This window comes from Xiphophorus couchianus, chromosome 8, assembly GCF_001444195.1.
Source record: "Xiphophorus couchianus chromosome 8, X_couchianus-1.0, whole genome shotgun sequence".
NCBI lineage: Eukaryota > Metazoa > Chordata > Actinopteri > Cyprinodontiformes > Poeciliidae > Xiphophorus > Xiphophorus couchianus.
In genome coordinates this window covers 2,215,080-2,233,367 of record NC_040235.1, presented here as the reverse complement: position 1 = coordinate 2,233,367, position 18,288 = coordinate 2,215,080, and the positions used below count along the sequence as shown (strand labels likewise).

General features: G+C 40.9%; 1 long non-coding RNA gene across 1 annotated transcript; it reads left to right on the top strand.

Moving 5' to 3' along the window:
* The first annotated feature begins 2,965 nt into the window (after positions 1-2,965).
* On the top strand, positions 2,966-14,819 carry LOC114149195 (uncharacterized). The gene is made up of 3 exons (XR_003596460.1): positions 2,966-3,727; positions 12,929-13,070; positions 14,549-14,819. It is a non-coding gene; the product is annotated as an uncharacterized LOC114149195 (long non-coding RNA).
* Positions 14,820-18,288: the final 3,469 nt, after the last annotated feature.

Sequence of the window (18,288 nt, the reverse complement as noted above, 5' to 3'; positions counted from 1 at the left end):
TGTATAGCTTGCTACTGGCTATCAGTTGGATTGCATTCTGGACTTTAGACTTTAGAATACCACAAAAAAGTTCCAATATTTCTTGTCACTCATATCAGATAGTGAAACTCTTGTATTCTATAGATTTATTTCCTATAGAGTAAAATATTTTTGTAATTGTGATGAGTTACAGATAATGAATATCCTAATTCAATGTCTCAGAAAATTGTAATGTTGTGAAAAAGTTCAATTTTAGATACTCAAGGTATAAACCTAATCAGCTAATTGACCCACAACCACTGCAAAGTTTTACCGCAGGAAAACAGAAGGCCTTGAGGGTAGGTGTTCTCCAACCTCCAGATGTAACTCTGCTTCAAAACAGCTGAGTCAAATAATCAGGTAACTAGCAGAGCTCTGGAGAACTTGACTGCGTATTAAGGAGGTGACTCATCCATTTTGTTCAGGTGAGTTGCTCCATGGGCACATCAAAGAGCTGCAGGATCCCAGAAAATTGATGCTTGGATTTGAGGAACCGGCTCTAAATGGTCTCTCAGTCTCGAACAGTAGGCCATATAATCATGGGAAAGACTCTTTCACACCTTCCAAAAGGAGAGGAAGCCATACAATATAACTGCTAGAGAAGCTTGTTCTTCTTCACGTACTGTAACCACGCATAATCCCAGAAAGTTCAGTGTAATAGCCTGTGGCAGGAAAAACTGCCACAAACTCCCAAAGCCTTGGGAGGATCATCAAGCATTTGGGGAAGCTTCACGAGGAGCAGACTAAAGCTAGAGTCAGAACATCAATAACCATTATGCACAGACGAATCCTACACATTATCTACAAATGTCTTACCTGGGCAAAAGAAAAAAAGAACTGGACTGTTGCTTAGTGGTCCATAGTGTCACCATACAATTCATGAAGAGATTTAGAAACTAGTTCAGTTTTCCTTGTGAACAAACTAAACTTCTCTCACAGTCTCTCTTGGACTTTAAACATTAAAGTTTGTGAAAGTAGAATTAGAAAACAGTTCAACTGTCTTTGTTTGCTATGCTGACTCTCAAACCTTTGCCAGCAGATCATAGGTTTCTCTATCTGTATTTGAATACACCTCTATGCTTATCTAACTATGAGACCTAGCAGAGATTTTTGTCCCCAGTGTTCTATGTTCAACCATAGCTGTATAAACAACTACTTTACTGTTCCAAGGACGGTGGTGGAAGATTTGGACACTGTAAAGTCCTCTGTATGGCAAGCTACTGACTTAATATGAAATTAGCTGTCTGACAGCAAAGGTTTAGCTCAAAACTGGGTCATGAACAGGATGAGAATGCTAAACACAGCAAATCTATAACAGCATGGCTAAAAAAAAAAGAGAACAAAAAAGTTACAACGGCCCAGTCAAAGTTTAGATCTCCGTCACACTGAAATGTGAGAGTACTGTACTATTTCTAAACTCAATTGGATTGAGTTGTCGAAAACTGAGCAACACTGATGGGGTTAATATCCAGTGCCTTTAAAAGGAAGCAAAGAATGAATAATGCACAGAAACACATCAATCTCTGAATTATTCTCTGTTTGCTATTTTAACTAATTATTCTAGAATTGAATCAGCTGCATTGACCTGAAATTATTCACACTCTGTCTAAAGTTTAAAACCAAGACTAGGCTGGTTTGGAAGGAAGCACCTGCATGTCCGTCAAGGTTCACTGACCAGCAACGACATAAAACCACAAGCAGAAACTACAACACGTCTGCAAGTTGCACTACCTAAATGAAAAATTCTCTGGGTGCAAATAATTTTATTTTTCATTTTTTGGTATATTTAGAAGCTGTTGCTGACAACCAGTTGGCCAGTGACAGACAGCTGAGACTATTTGTCTTCTCCAGTTATCACAAGAAAGAAAGCAGCCATCTGCAGTACCAGAGTGGTACGAAACACAACAGACTATGCATTGCACTTTGGTCCTCCTACACAGGGGCGCCACCAGGAATCTTGGGCCCCACGACAAAAAATTAAATTGGGCCCCCCTGCGCATCTGCTGTTACAATTTCTTGAGTCTATTTGACTTATAAAAGGCTATAAAAGGCTTAGAACTGCCTTGCTTTCTTTGGTCCAAGACTGATACTAGCATAATATTTACTGCTCGTGAATTTTACATGCAACAGTGTGCATGCTGTATGCAAATAGGTTGCTTAATTTTTTTAAATTAGTTTTAGCTTACTGAAAGGTCTCTCTCCATCAGCAACTGTCATAGGCAACATGCAAAATATAAATAAGGTAATCCAGACTTCTCAAAAAATGCTATGTAGGTTCATTTCATTAAAACTGCAGCATATATTTTTAATATTACATATTACAAATATTGCATGTCACCATGTTGTGACAGTTTGTTATGAGACAGATAATCTGTGAAAAGATCAATCTCCTCCACCTTGTCACTGAGTTACTATTGCTAGATAAAGTAATGCAACGTTCCCACCAAAAACAATCAATCAGAACCAGGAGGAGGGTCTTAGCGTTGTCAATCACCCTCGCTCACTGCTGTACTAATGGCGGAGAAACAACTTATCATTACAAGAAAACTGTTTATCTGCCATCATTGGTAGCTATGCTAACTAGACTAAGCATTCCAAGAGCAAGGGGGAGGGAGGATGAGCAGCCACATGAGATTGTGACTGACAGCGCTAAAACCCACCTCCTGCCTCTGATTTTTTGTTTGTAGATAGTACTGGGAGAAGACAGAGGAAATAAATGTTTCAGAGAATATCTCTCATGCCATACTTTCACAACACAATGACAGTTTTAACAAATATGTAAAAAAAAATATTTTTATAAAAGTTACATACTGCAGCTTTAATTTCATTTAGGAGAGGACGGGTCAGGAGGTATGTGGGAACAGACAACTTTAGCAAGTTAAGGTAAAACTGTCTGGAGTGTGTTATTGTGTATTATTGTTTTTGTTGTGTAATTGTAAAACGAGCAAAGACAGAAAAATTCCTATTGATTTCCTGGAATGATGCTAAGTAGCTTGTCACTGAACACAATGTTACTCACCTTTTTCACTGGGACAGGGGTTAAAGGTTATGCTGGTATCAGGGATAGAGCTGCTGCTGACTGACTCATCTGTTGTTAAGTGTGGTAAAAGTTACAGGGACAAGTTAGATATAAGAATATGTTGGTAACTTTTATTTCCTTAATTCATTAAATGTGTGTTGTTCGCATTGTACTCTGTGCTTTTTGGTTGAGCCAATCCATGTCACGTCCCTCATTTCCGTTATTCCTCGCACCTGTGTTGCTTCCTGATTGTCTCCCTTCTTAAGCCTCTCTCAGTCAAAACCACACTGCCAGATTATCGAACGCTTTCAGCAAGTAGTTTTCCAGCACTTCTTCCTCGCCCTCATAGTTACTACCACGCTTTGTTCCTCAGATCTGCCCCTTTTGTCTTGCCCTTGTCGGACTGTTACTGATCGCCTATCTGGATGTCGACCCACGCCTGTTTCAGTTACAACGCTCTCGCCCACTCCCACGGACTCTGTTCTCAGCCCCGATCGTGCATGACCTCGGCCTGTCTGACTAAGAACTCTGATTTGGATTTGGTTCTTCTGCTGCTTCACAGGTTGGTGCGCTGCCCTGCATCAGCACTTCCCCTCCCCAGGCACTTCCTCCCGAGCCCTGCGTCAGCGCAGCATCTGCTCTCGTCCTTGTCCCTCAGCCGATCACTACTGTAACTGATCGCCAAGTCAGGTTAGTGTTCCCTTCACACACACTAACAGATCCCTTCGTTGCTATTTCTCCAGTCACCGATCTCTCTTCTCCGCCCCCCTTTCCCAGTGCTGCTGCTGACGATCCTGTGTGCCCGGTTTTAGCTGCCTTTTAATAAATATCTGAGTTTACTGCTCATTCCTGTGTCGTGGCTGATTTTCTGGGTCCCTCTAGTGAATCATTACAAAATGCTAATGAAATGCAGGCAAACAGTAGACTGCAGCTAAGCTAATTATGCTAAATGGTTGATAATCTCACACAGTCTACTCAACTCTCTTGGAGAAAAACTGGGTGACAAATTGACACTCTTGTCTTTTTCTTTCTCTTTTTTTGAAAACCTGACTTTATCATTTTTCTTAGCACCATAGTAACAGCCACAGTCTTTCCTGTCTTCTAGTGATGTGTCGGTCGCGAACGATCCGGCTCTAAGAGCCGGCTCTTTGAAGTGAACGATTGGAACCGGCTCCACAATGGGAGCCGTTTTAGGATCCTTTTGGGAGCCGGGTTTTTTTCTACAGTATATCGCTGTCTCTCCGCCTCCCTGTCGTTGTGCTTGTGCTCTGAAAGTGCCAGAGCCGATAGTTTTCCCCCACATCGTTTTTTTTTGTCCTGCGGTGCCTCGCTGTCTCTCCCTTCCTTCTCCCTCTCCTTGCGCGTTTTGCTCTTCTGCCAGTGCTAGAGCGGAGAGTTTTTTTTCCCTCGGTCGGTCCACTGCCCTCATGTCAAGCGTGTGCTCCACACATCTGACCAATCACACATAGTTTCAATTAATAATGTGGCGGGAAAACACTGAAAAAAAAGTTTATCTCCACTTTTTTTGTGGAAACGGCAGGCAATTGGCCAAGCTGTATAGCGTTCTTCGGCAGGTGTTTATGTACAGACACTCACTCAGCGGTCAAGAAGCACAGAAAGAAGGGGAGTCAGTGTGAGAACTGAATAGGTGAAAATAAATGAGTGACAGAAAACGGAGCAAGATTTGGACTCATTTTAATGCTACATCAAGCTCCAGGTCAGAGTGCAGACTGTGCAAAGTCAGATTTCCTATCTGCAGGCTCGACAAACAACCTGCACAGGCACATGCGGACATCACACGCATCGGTATTGCTATAGCATTGTTATGCGGCATTTTTACTCATCATAAGTGCTTAACAATGTCAATAATGAAACAAAATATTACAAAATTAGGTTTAAGCTATTAATTAATTAATAATGTCAAAAATATATATGGGGAGCTGTTTGGGAGCCAAAAGAACCGGCTCTCCACAGTAAGAAGAGCCATTAGAGCCGCATCTCGAAAAGGAGCCGAAAATCCCATCACTACTGTCTTCTACTGCTGCTGAACACTGTCGCTGTCAAGCTAAGCTAAGCAGGAACAAACCATTTCATGCAGATCCAGAGGGGTGTTCAGTGCAAATATGGATGTGGGCTTTTTGGTCTGGGAGGGGTAACATCTAAACTATTTTTAAAAGCACAATATGATTAATTTTGTAATTGACAGGGCCCCAATTTTCTTTCTATGTCTATGAACAAAATAAAAACAAAAAAAAACTATTTTTATAACGTCGGTCAGGAGCCTTTGGAATTGTCTTAACTTTTCCCCCCATACACGGCGCCACTGCTCCTACATTTGATGTTCGACTCGAGACAAATCTCATTAAAACTGTTTAGAATACCATGCGTAAAATTTGCTAAGGAGAGAAAGCAACTCAAAAGAAAAAACCCCTCAAACTTGTATTCTCATTTCAGGCAATTCCAACAAGTCCCTAACACGCTCTTTATGGTACTAGAAACTGTGTGCTGCTGGAGCTTGAATGTGTGCAGTGAGTGATGCAAAAATTGCTTTATCCAGATGCAAAGAGGTTTTCTAAAACTGGGGACAGTTCAGGCTTGCAACGGTATAATAATAATAATAATAATTTATTGTCTCAGAGAAAATAAATTATTATACCTTACTTGATGCTTAAGCTTACTTTAGCGTCAAGTAAGCTTAACTCAGCTTATCATTTCTACTTGGCTTCAGAAGCCAATTGAGGTGATGTTGCAAACTGTGGGGATTCTAGTTATAGCCGTGTAATGTTTATAGCATTGGCCTTAGCAGAGGAGGCCAATACATGGTCCAGTGTAAGAGGCAATAGGCCAGGTCAGGTTGGTATGTTCAAAGAGAAGAGAAATAGCCAGAGGCTAATGACACCTTTGAACACACCTTTAACGCTTCAATGTGTGACATTTTGTCAATAACTTCAATTTCCTGAGGGAGTCTTCCCAAAGGATCAATAAAGTACAAGTCTAAGACTATATATCTAATGAGGTTCATACCGGAGGTGTGTTTCTTATGTTTGTTTTCTTTCTTCTTTCCTGAGGACATTGAACCCAAAATATTTTTTGGTTTGTCTTACTAGAGTTTTAATTTATCATTGTTATTTTGTGTACATTTTGGTCAGATGCTTAACTCAACTCCACATAACCATAAAGACTATCTAATATTAGGACTTTTACTTACTTACTTTCACTTGTTCTTTTTCCATTGAGGAGTATTTATACAATATCTAAATATTGTATAAATATTTATATACAATATTATAATAATGTTATAATATTGTATAATAATATTACAATATTATTATAGCACACATATATATATATTTCTGAAGAATCAGTTTTTCAGAAAAAGAACTGATTCTTTTTCTGAAGGCAAAGAATCAATTCCACATGTTTGATTCTTAAGCAAATACATAAGCCAAGACTAAAACTTGGCTAATGTGCCTCAGTAAGTTCCAGAGGTGGGGACTCGAGTCACATGACTTGGACTCGAGTCAGACTCGAGTCGTTAAAATCACGACTTGAGACTTGACTTGAAAAAATGCTCAAAGACTCGGACTTGACTTTGACTTTCATGCCATTGACTTGGGACTTGACTCGACTTGAAGCTGTTTACTTGAAAAGACTTGATATTTTTTACTCAAAGTCTTAAAATTTAAAACACATTATTTATAAAGTGGCGTCATTAATTAATGTCACTCATTCCGTATCAATATGCGCAGACCGTCACTATGGTTTTCCTCTCTCCTTATGTATGTATGTGTACGTAGCTGCAGCACAACCAATCAAATTAACAGGATTTGGACGTTTAAAAAAACGCGGCAAAGCTACAGAGCTCAGGGAACGAAATACGAAATAACCGCTCGAATATGCTTCCGCGAGTAATTTCTTTTGGCTACGTAGGTTATGAACTTTCGACTAAAAAACGAACTGCAACTTGTAAAACATGCAAGAAGAGAATATCGGATGGAGATGCCACGACGTCCAACTTTGTCCGGCATTTGAAGCTTCACAAAGATCGGTAGGTGGCGCTTTTCTTTTGCTGTAAGATAGTTGACTTTAGCTAACTTCGTGTTAGCATGTGTACTCCAGGTTAAATTGGTGATTATTTACCATAAATCCGGTCCTTCAAATGCCTCCACGAATAATGTGCACCGTGTTAGCTCAGGAAGCCGGTGGATAGTGAGCGGGGCTCCGGAACAGAAAGCAGATTCTGGACCTGAACACAGGGAACAGAGTCTCTCTGTCCCATCATGATGATGAGCCGGGTCTAGTATCATCTAAGGATGGTTGGTGTATTTGAAGACATCTACGTTGGGAAATTATATTGACAATATATTGTTTTGACAGGTCAGAGAAAAGAGGAAAAAACTGCTGTTATGGTTCTTTGTATTGTGCTGTGGAAATGTCAGCATTTTCCTCTTTTTTTATTGAATATCAAGTTTAACAGAACTGGGCAATAAAGTGGTCCAATTTAAAAATGTTTTTATACTTTGTGTTCAGCTACACATGTTCTATCATTTGAGATAAATACATATTTTAAAACGAACAAATGGTCTATTATTTGAATTTTTTGTATAATTGCAAATTATAAAAATAAAATAAAATAAAAACGACTCGAAATGACTTGAAATTAAAGGTTCCTGACTTGAGACTTGACTCGACTTTTGCCTGTCTTTACTTGAGACTTGACTCGGACTTGAGGACAAAGACTTGAGACTTACTTGAGACTTGCAACTCAGTGACTTGGTCACACCTCTGGTAAGTTCTACCTAAAATACATGTGTGAGGCCTCTGATGTAATTCTGCTGGCACCTTTGAGCACTCTTCTTTACAGACATGGTCTACAGAAACCGCATTGTTCTTATTAAAGATTCACTTCTTAAGATGGTCCACAAATGCTAACCATGGCTGAGCTGAGAGCTTTGTGAAGGCCATTCCAGAAACTTAGGGTCCATTCATACTAGCCCTTTTTATTCCATCCATCCATTTTCTTCTGCTTATCTGGGGTCAGGACACAGGGGTAGCAGCTTCAGAAGGGAGGCCCAGATTTACCTCTCCCCGGCCACTTCTTCCAGCTCTTCTGGGGGTATCCCAAGGCTTTCCCAGGCCAGCCGAGAAACATAGTTTCTCCAGCATGTCCTGGGTCTTCCCCGGGGCCTCCTCCCTGTGGGACGTGTCCAGGAGGCATCCTGACCAGATGCCTGGGCCACCTCAACTGGCTCCTCTCAACGTGAAGGAGCAGTGGCTCTACTCTGAGTCCCTCCTGGATGATCAAGCTTCTCACCCTATCTCTAAGGGAGAGCCCAGACACCCTACGGAGAAAACCCATTTCGGCCGCTTGTATCCGTGATCTCGTTCTTTCGGTCATGACCCAAAGCTCGTGATCATAGATGAGGGTGGGAACTAACCCTAACCCTAACCCACCCGGGCCAACCAACAACCCTGGAAGACTAAGGAGGTACGGGAAATGTTAAAACACGGAACTCAGCCTTCAAGTCTGGCGACAAGGAGGCACTGAGGAGCACTGAGGACAGCGAGAGCCAACTTGAACCGTGCTATCAGGTTAGCAAAGCTAACTCACAGTCAGAAAATACAGGAGTTCTTCCACGACACCAGCAACATCAGGAGTATGTGGCAAGGCATAAAGGCGATCACAGATTACAATCCATCCTCCCCCCAGTGGGCGAAGTTGATGCTGACTTTCTCAATGGACTCAATAACTTTTTTGGGAGGTTCGAGGCACTGAACAGTACTCCGGCAAAGAAAACTGTTCCCCACCAGGAAGAGGAGGCATTCTGCCTGGACACAGCTGATGTGTTGAAGACTCTGAAAAGAGTCAACCCACGGAAGGCCCCAGGCCCCGACAACATACCTGGGCGGGTGTTCAGGGAATGCGCAGGTCAGCTGGCTGGTGTCCTAACAGACATTTTTAACACCTCACTGGACCAAGCCACAGTGCCAGCCTGTCTCAAAACTGCCTCCATCATTCCGGTGCCAAAGAAACCTCAATTCACCTCTTTCAACGATTACCAGCCTGTGGCACTGACTCCCATCATGATGAAGTGCTTTGAAAGGCTGGTAAAAGAACACATTGTCTCCAGACTCCCCTCCACATTCGACCCGTTCCAGTTTGCCTACCGCCGAAACCGCTCCACTGAGGACGCCATCTCCTCCGCCCTACACCTGAGCCTGGCTCACCTGGAGGAGAAGAACACTCATGTGCGGATGTTGTTCCTGGACTTCAGCTCAGCGTTCAACACAATCATCCCACAGCATCTGGCAGGAAAACTGGGACACCTGGGCTTCAGCACCCCCCTGCGCAACTGGCTGCTAGACTTCCTCACCGACAGACCTCAGTCAGTCCGGATCGGACAACATACCTCCGATGTCATCACCCTCAGCACAGGCTCCCCTCAGGGCTGCGTCCTGAGCCCTCTGCTGTTCACTCTGATGACACACGACTGCGTCCCCAGGTTCGCCACCAATCACATCGTGAAGTTCGCGGATGACACAACAGTGGTGGGCCTCATCAGAGATGACAAGGACCTGGACTACAGAGAGGAGGTGGGGCAGCTGGTGGACTGGTGCAGAGACAACAGCCTGATCCTGAAGGAGATGATCGTCGACTTCAGGAAGAACCGGCCCAGCCACACTCTACTGCTCATCAACAGCTCGGCTGTGGAGGTGGTCAGCAGCACCAAATTCCTGGGGGTGCACATCACAAACGACCTCACCTGGACTGTGAACACCACGTCTCTGGTCCAGAGGGCACAGAAACGCTTGTATTTCCTGCAGAGGATGAGAAGAGCACACCTGCCCCCGCCCATCCTCAAGACGTTCTACAGAAGCACCATAGAGAGCATTCTGACCAGCTGCCTCTCTGTGTGGTGTGGAGGCTGCAGCGCCTCCAACTGGAAGAACGTGAGGAGAGTGGTGCGGACAGCAGAGAGGATCATCGGGGCCCCCCTTCCCTCCATTCAGGACATTTCATCCCAGCGCTGCGTGTCCCGAGGCCGAAACATCGTCAGTGACCCCTCACACCCCCACCATGGACTGTTCTCCCTGCTGCCCTCTGGAAAGAGGTTCCGCAGCATCCGGTGCAGGTCCACCAGGTTCCGAAACAGCTTTTTCCCACTTGCCATCAGACTGCTGAACTCTTAACTGGACTGCACTCAAAAACTGGTCTCCACTTCATACCTTGCACATATACATAGCTAAATAACTTCCATTTTACTGTCATTCCTGCACTTTATATTTTATACTTATATTTATATTTATATTTTATATTGTATTTTATCTTATTCTGGAGTAACCTCACAACATTGGAACCTCAAAACATTGTCCTGAGCCATATGCAACGAAATTTCGTTCTGTATACACCCTGTGCATGCAAAATGATAATAAAGTCAGTCTAAGTTTAAGTCTAAGTCTAAGTGGACTGTGAAATTGTTTAAAGAGGGCAAATAAGATTTTACTTTCACTTCAAACAGATACCCTGAGGTAACACATCAGTTAATAGGTTTGCTGTTACACCTTGTAGTAGACTCAAACACACATTCTTTACATTGAGTTTTGTGTCATGTTTAGTATGAAGTTACAGTGGCAGTGTGTGACTAATGCTCACTCTGATATTAGATCAGACAGAACATTTTAGATAATTATGCAAAGAGACTTCTATTATTACAACCCAGAAAAGGAATTAGAATGAACTTAGAATCCAGAAAAAAATCTTAGAGAACAGGAACATTTAGTTTTTATTATTACTTAGAAACTGTAGAGAACTTTTACAAATTTAGAGCATACTTAGAAAGTCCAACTAGATACTAGAAACTCCTGAATAGGAGTATCTAGTTTATATACTTTGGATCAACATTATTAGATTTTTTTTCTCTTCTTCTTCTTTTGCTTTTTCCTTTGGTTCATTATTTTGTTGGTATTTCTTTTAAGTCATGTAAAGCACTTTGTATTGCCTTGTTGATGAAAATGTGCAATATAAATAAAATTACCTTTACCTTACCTTTCCTGTTGGAACTAAATTAGGATTACAGAAATTATTCTAATAATGAGCTTTTGAAGAATTTTTCACAACTTTCTTTAAATTCAGAAGTTTGCATACACTTGAACTATTGCCAAATTGTAGCTAATTAGACAGTGTGTTCATGATTGCTGTCCATTCAAAACACCCCTTCATGCTCTGGCTTCAACTTCTGCTGTAAATTTCTTTTATATATGTTTTTTCCTCTTCATGCCATCTACTTTATAAGTCTCTCCTGCAGCAATATATCCACACACCTTGGTGCTACTTCATAGTCAGGATAGTATTTTCAGGTTCACAAGTTTCCCCATTGTTTGAGTGACAATGTTTATTGAGGCCAAACATTTCAATTTTACTTTCATTAGGCACACGTTTCATCCCTGAAAACGTCTGTCCTTGAGAACATTTGCAAACAGCAATCTGGCTTTTTGAATTCTGGATTGTTCCTTACTGAGTGACTCATTTTCCCAGGATGGTACTCTTGGGTTCAGCCAGCATTTTCACATTGTCTTTATTCTTTGTTCTAATGACAACATGCACATTTTCCACCAAGACATGTCTCTCTGGGACACGGAATCTAATCCATTAATAAAGAATTACACTTGTCTATTGTTGTTTAATTGTTTCAACAGATGAAAGTTGTGCTTCTGAACCAGACTTAGATCTCTGGTTCAGATTTCAGTGGAAATTTTTTATTACGTCACATAAGGAACCAGCATAGCTGAATTTTAGCTTTGACGGATGGTGACATTTTCCATATTCTCAAATCCAAAACTTGACAGGTAAGATCCCAGATAGCACACAATGGTAATTCAACGTTGAATTGTACTCAGAATAGTTGATTTTTGGTTGAGGTCGACAAATGATGGTGGATCCACCATCATACAATCATCCAATTCTAGCCAAGTAACCAATGTTGAAAAGGTGACATTGAATCAATGTTGTTTTGTGGTTGAAATCTAATGAATGGAATGTCAATATCTGATCAATGTATGCTGTTTGTCGCATTACTTTTCCTCCTCTCCTCTTCTGAGCTCTGGGTGAGAGCATTTTATTATTTAGCGGGGGTTATCACATTTTAAATTAAGCACTGTTCAGGATAGTGGGTTGTGATTCCTTTCTGTACATTTTCTTACTTGTCCATAAAAATTATTACCGACTGTTCGAGCGTGATGTGTTGACATAAAAACATCTACAAGTTGTGACATAAAGTGAAAATTTAAGTGAACGTGTTTGGAATGAGGATGCTTTTGGCTTGGGGCCGGGGGGAGGTTCACAAATTTTCATAAAAAAAAAAAAAGCTTTTCCAACATTTTGAAATTTAGTCTGTTACGCTATTTTGACACAACTCCTTCTGCTGTGGAAAAAAATGAAGTAAACAATACATTTATATGAAATAATTTATAAAAAACAACTGAGTAATTTGTAGAATGGCTGTATACCTGAGTTTATCCAGGTGTATCTGGGACTTCATTCTGATGCCTGGCCCTATAATGCCTCAGCATTGAGGAGGTGAATTTATTTAAATAAAACAGTTCTGTCAAACATATGTGACACTTAATCTGCAGAACATAATATGAAAGTAAACTAGGAGTCCATTTCAGCTGAATTTGGATTTAGATGGATCAAGTAGAAACTGAAAAGAACCGGACGAAACAACGACAAAGTGATAACCAATACTTTATTTTTTTAAGTAAGATCAAAATGGTCCCAAACAGCAAAACCTTTCGTTTGCCTTGAGGCTGCTCCATAGTTGACACTGTACTGTAAAAGATCAAGAATTCTTTGGGCAAATGCATCCAATTGACTGATTTGTTTCCTTATAGGGCGCGCCAGTGTCAGTTCGAAACAGTTTCTGTATCGGTCACATGACTTGCTGAAAGTAATACGCGCACCAACACGGGGTTTTGTCTATGGGCTTGACGCATGCGCCGACGCATTGGTGTCGGACCCATCACTACTTTTGTGGTAAGTTTGGCAATATTCCTTTTATCTTAAATGTGTTAATTGAAAATTGACTGCATTGTTTTGTGTCTATTGTAATCCTGGTTATTTTGGGGCAAACCAGATATTTTTAATAATTGAGGTCATGTCTCCCTTTGTATTTTTTTATCAGCTAGGAGTAAGGGATGACACACTAGGGAACGCCCTCTTTTAGGGTGTAACTTAGATAGAAGCTAACAAAGGAGATCAAAAACTCTTCGGGGATACCATTTTGTCTGTTATCTCTTAAAGGTGGCAGGTCATAATGGACCAGCTGTGTTTTGGTATTAATAAATGGAATTCATGAATTCACCTCACTGACTCTTCTTTAACTGTTGTGTGTTGTGGTAATAAAAAGTGCCGTTGATTTTGCTGATATCTTGGTTTAATAATAACTACATAGCATACAGAGCAGTAACGCGTGAAAGCAAACCCAAGCGCCAGAATGAATGACAACGCTTATCCCATGTGCGCATGCACAAAGCCAGAACTACGGCATCTGTAAAAGCCAAATATTGCTGTGTGCACAGTCAATATTCTACATTTACCTCATACATCAAAAACTCAGCATGGAGAACGGATGATTCTCCACAGGCCCTGTTGTCTGGTCTGGGAGAACATGTGGTTGCAGATGGGCTTCAAATTGTTTTAAATTACTTGTTTTTCATTTTTCATTATGATGTGCTTACTGATATGCTTAGATGTGCATCTATTCCCGAACAGCTGAGTTAGATGATTGCATGAGCTCTTCTGCAGCCATCAAGTCCTGCAGAAAGGCTGTTAATCACCAAAGTTTCAATCCAGGTGTGACAGAAGGAAAACACCTAAAACATGTAAGGATGATGAACCACTGATCTAAACCTGCTAACCACTGATTCAGTCTGTTGATTCTTGGTGAAACTGAACTGGACTATTACTACTGGTACGGGATCTTTATCAGCATATGGGCATTTTTGAATGAATTTAATTATCAACTTATTTGGAAATTTTTGTGGTTAGTGGAAGATTGAACCAGTTATTTGATGGAAGTTTATCCGGTATGTATTGTAAATAATTTTTCCAACTACAATACAAATCATCTTTTGCTCTATTTTTCTGTCTCTTGTGTGTTAAATACAACCCTGATCCTCCCTGAGTTTTATCTGTAGGTCTTCTGATAAACACCGCTTTATTTTAAATATTGATTCCCTCATTTTAACATGAGTACAGCATCATAAATGCTACACTATGCTGCAGCTTGATACGTAAATGTAATTGTATATGTCAACTAACATTAAGGTCAATATTCATGAATATGTATTAGTGTGTCCTTATTAATTTGACTCAGTGTACATGGGGAACCGTATGGTTTGTGTTTGTTATAACCAGTACACTGCTTAATATTTCAATGTCTTTCAAAACTTTCTCATGTTTGTCATCTTTCTAACCAGCACCTTCCTTTCTCTTATTTCTGTATTTTTCAGCTGCTGCTGAGCAGTTTGACCCAAAGCTGACTGATAAGTCCTACAGCGAAACAGTCAAGAAGTGGCTACATTACACACCAGAGAGAGAGTGAGGCATAAAGGAACCAACATGACGCCAACCAGAGTGAAACTTGGGTTACCCCAACGCATACTGTTTCCCTGGTTCATACAGCACAATGTATGTTGTGCTATATGTTGTTCTGACAGTCAAAACGGAGTCAAATATGTTTACAGATCTATCCCTGTTTTCTTAAACAAAATGTTATATTAATGCCATGTTATCATTTTTAAGCTTGTAAACACATTTTTGGAAATATGGCAATACAAGATAATACAGACAATGGGTATTATATCCCCATCGTCTGCCAATAAAATGGTGTGTTTAACATCAGTGAAGAAACTTTTCATGGTATGTTATGATGTAGACATATCAGACTAAAACGTGTACATGAATCAATAGTTATTCCTTAACTTTGATTCAATATAAAAGCAACGCAAATGCAGATCTACATTCAGATGATTGTTGAATCAACATTGATATGGTGTCAGTTATGGTTGAAACCCTAACATTGATTTAACATGTGAGTCACCGACCACTTTCAATTTCGTTTCAATGTCAGACTTCAACGTATATTCAGTGTTTCTGCCTGACATTGTTTCAATGTTGTTTCACTTATTGTGCTATCTGGGATAGCACCATGACTTTGTCATCTGGGCTTTTCTACATTATTCAAGCAGAAATTGTTTGGGTTAAATGTATGTAAACATGCGGCTGTATCTTGGTTTTGGAGTTAATGCTGATTTAGAATTACTTTCTATGAATACAAAACAAATTGCTCAGAAAACGGTTGTAATCAAAACAAATGCTTGTCTTTTGTGACAGGGTGATCCTCAGAGGCGCTAACTGCTTTGACCTTCAGTCACCCTGAAATCAAGCCCCTTCATCGCCCAGAAGGTCTTTGTCGTCATGTCTCTGTGACAGCCTGTCACTTCTAATTTACTACCCCATCAGTGGAATCAGGAAAATTGATGGCACACAGTATGATAACTACAGTCAGTATGCTGAAGGGGTGGAAACAGGCTGAAACTGGGGAGCTAAGTTAATGTGTGAGCATGTGTGTGAATGACTTAAGATCAATTTCAGCTGCTGCATATAAGCAGGTCTCTACCTGTCACAAGACTACTTGCGTCATGACGTCAACTCATTTTGCTTAGTTTGTTAGCTGTGCCGTGCTGGGTAAGCGTGGCTGTTTCTTTGTTTGTCAGCTTTTATCATAGCAATTAATGCAAGCTGGTTTGATCTGTTTAGCCTCCCTTGCTGTGCCTCCAACTCCTGGACCAATTTGTTCGGTTGTTTGTTTGCTGCCGGGAAGGTAAGCGCTAGGATGGCTAGGTAACATCCGTCTCATGTAAACGAAGCCTTTATGTAGTATTCTGCTACAGCTGCGCTCCATAGGTGACCTTGTGGATCTGTTAATTTGGTTGTGTGGTAATTTACAGGTAAGCAGCTACCGTAAGTTATAGTTTTTATCAGCAGTTGTATTAATAATTTACTTTATTTTTTTTAGCCTCCTGCCGAGTCCCTGACTATTAAATTTGGACGTACACTCCAAACGTACACTGTTTTGCCTACGATGAAATGTTTTAAAAGATTTGTATGAACTTTCCCCCGCTGCCGGGAGCATCGATGGCACCACAAACGGGATAAAAAAAGCAATATTGTAGTGCTATTGTATCACTGTTTTACTCATATTGTTTCATTTTTTTGTCTTTCTTTTAGGGACTGAGGCTTCTGTGGTGGCGGTGGTGACCCCTGGTGGCGGTGTCTTGTCTCGTGTGTTTTGTTGGAACACCCCTTTTTTGTGTGTGTGTGTGTTTGCCGTGTCTTTGTAGTGTCCAGGGTGATCCCTTTTCTTCACTGGATGTTGCCCCTTTCCTCACTACTCTCCCCCCACTGGTAAGCCTCAGTTTCCTTTGAAATTTAAACATTTTATAATCAACTTTATTAAGAATGCCTTCACTGTTTTAACTATTCGATTTCAGGTTATTGTTAATTTAAACAACCTATTAAAGTTTAATAAATTTTTTGTAGAATTGTCTGAATCTTGTCTCATTTCCTGTAGAACGTACTTGTGCCCTTATTATTATTATTCTATTTTCCTGGAGTTATTCCAGGTGGCGTTGTCGGTTTCCCTTATCTTAAACTTTAACATCTTACATTTGGGTTTCCTAATAAAGAAAATCCACCCCAGGTTGCCACAATATCAATAAAAAAATTGTCCATTTGGTTGTGTTTTGCTCTTCTGGTTCTGCTCAGCATCCAGAACCAGAACCAAACGAGGAGACACAGCATTCAGCTTCTATGCATCACAAATCTGGAACAAACTTCCAGAAAACTGCAGAACAACTGAAACAATGATTCAAGGATTTTTTATTGTCATACCACCTTTGCTTGTTTGTGGTATGAAATTCGGACTCAAGTCCCAAATTAAGGAATTTAATACACAAATACAAAATAAAAATAATAAAGTGAGATATGTCATATATAGATATGAATAGGGTAAGTGTGTAAATGTGTGTGTGTAAATAATTTATACCCATCCTGTGTGCAGGATGGGTGGAGTCCTTCATGATGAGGAGCACCCTCCTCCTGCATCATTCTGTGTGGAGGTCTAAGATGGAGGAAAGACACAGTCCTCTGTGCAGAATTAACCTCTCCCCATGAGAGGTTACAAACTCTCTCACACATCCTATCAAACTCTCTCACACATACTATCAAACTCTGTCATAGAGTTTGTTTGCAATGGAAGTTAACTTAATAGTTCAGTTTCTGATTGGACCCCAGGCAGGAGAAGGCGGGTTTTCATGGACAGAAAAATAGCTGAGCGGCAGCGACTCACAGAGGCAATGAATATTTTAAATAACATTGTTCATGCTCCTATAGTAGTGTCAGCATTCTCAGAAGTGTTAGATAGAAGCCGACAGCCAGCATCTGAACCCCCATCTATCAATGTGGTAATGCTCTTTGGTATCAATGCTATTTGGAAATGGCAGTAAAGTCAGCCTGCACTCAATTTTAATGTGCGCGACAGCACAAGTTACAGCGCTCTCCTTTCAAAATAAAATCGCACCTCCGGTTTATGTTTCATTCACACGTTAAGTTTCTCTCCGCCTCCGATGCGTCGATGGGTTTTTGATGCCCACCGAAGCCAACTAGTAGGGACCAAAGGCCGAGGTTTGGCAGTCGAGAAATCGCAAAGAAGGGTTGCGCCACACTCATGAAAGGAGAACTCTTCTAAATGCAAACTGGATACAGCCACTTTAAAAGCCATAATATCCTGGTCAGTCAGTTGGTCTGTGGCCATGGCGAGGTAGTCCACACCTAAATGTACAGAAGCAACCTTTGCTCTGGACAGACAGTCAGCCACCAGATTATTCTTGCCAGCCACATGCTGAATGTCAGTGGTGAACTCTGAAATGGCAGACAAATGCCGTTGCTGACGAGCCGACCACGGTTCAGAAACTTTTGCCATAGTATAAGTGAGAGGCTTGTGGTAAACAAAAGCAGTTAAGTCCCTGCCCTCCAACATGAAGCGGAAATATCGTGTTGCCAGAAAAAGGGCAAACAGTATATTTTTTTCAGCATTTCAGAGTTTCTTGCTAAAAAAATGCGATGGGTTGCCAGGCACCATCCACCCATTGCTCACAAACTGCCCCAACTGCATATTCAAAGGCATCAG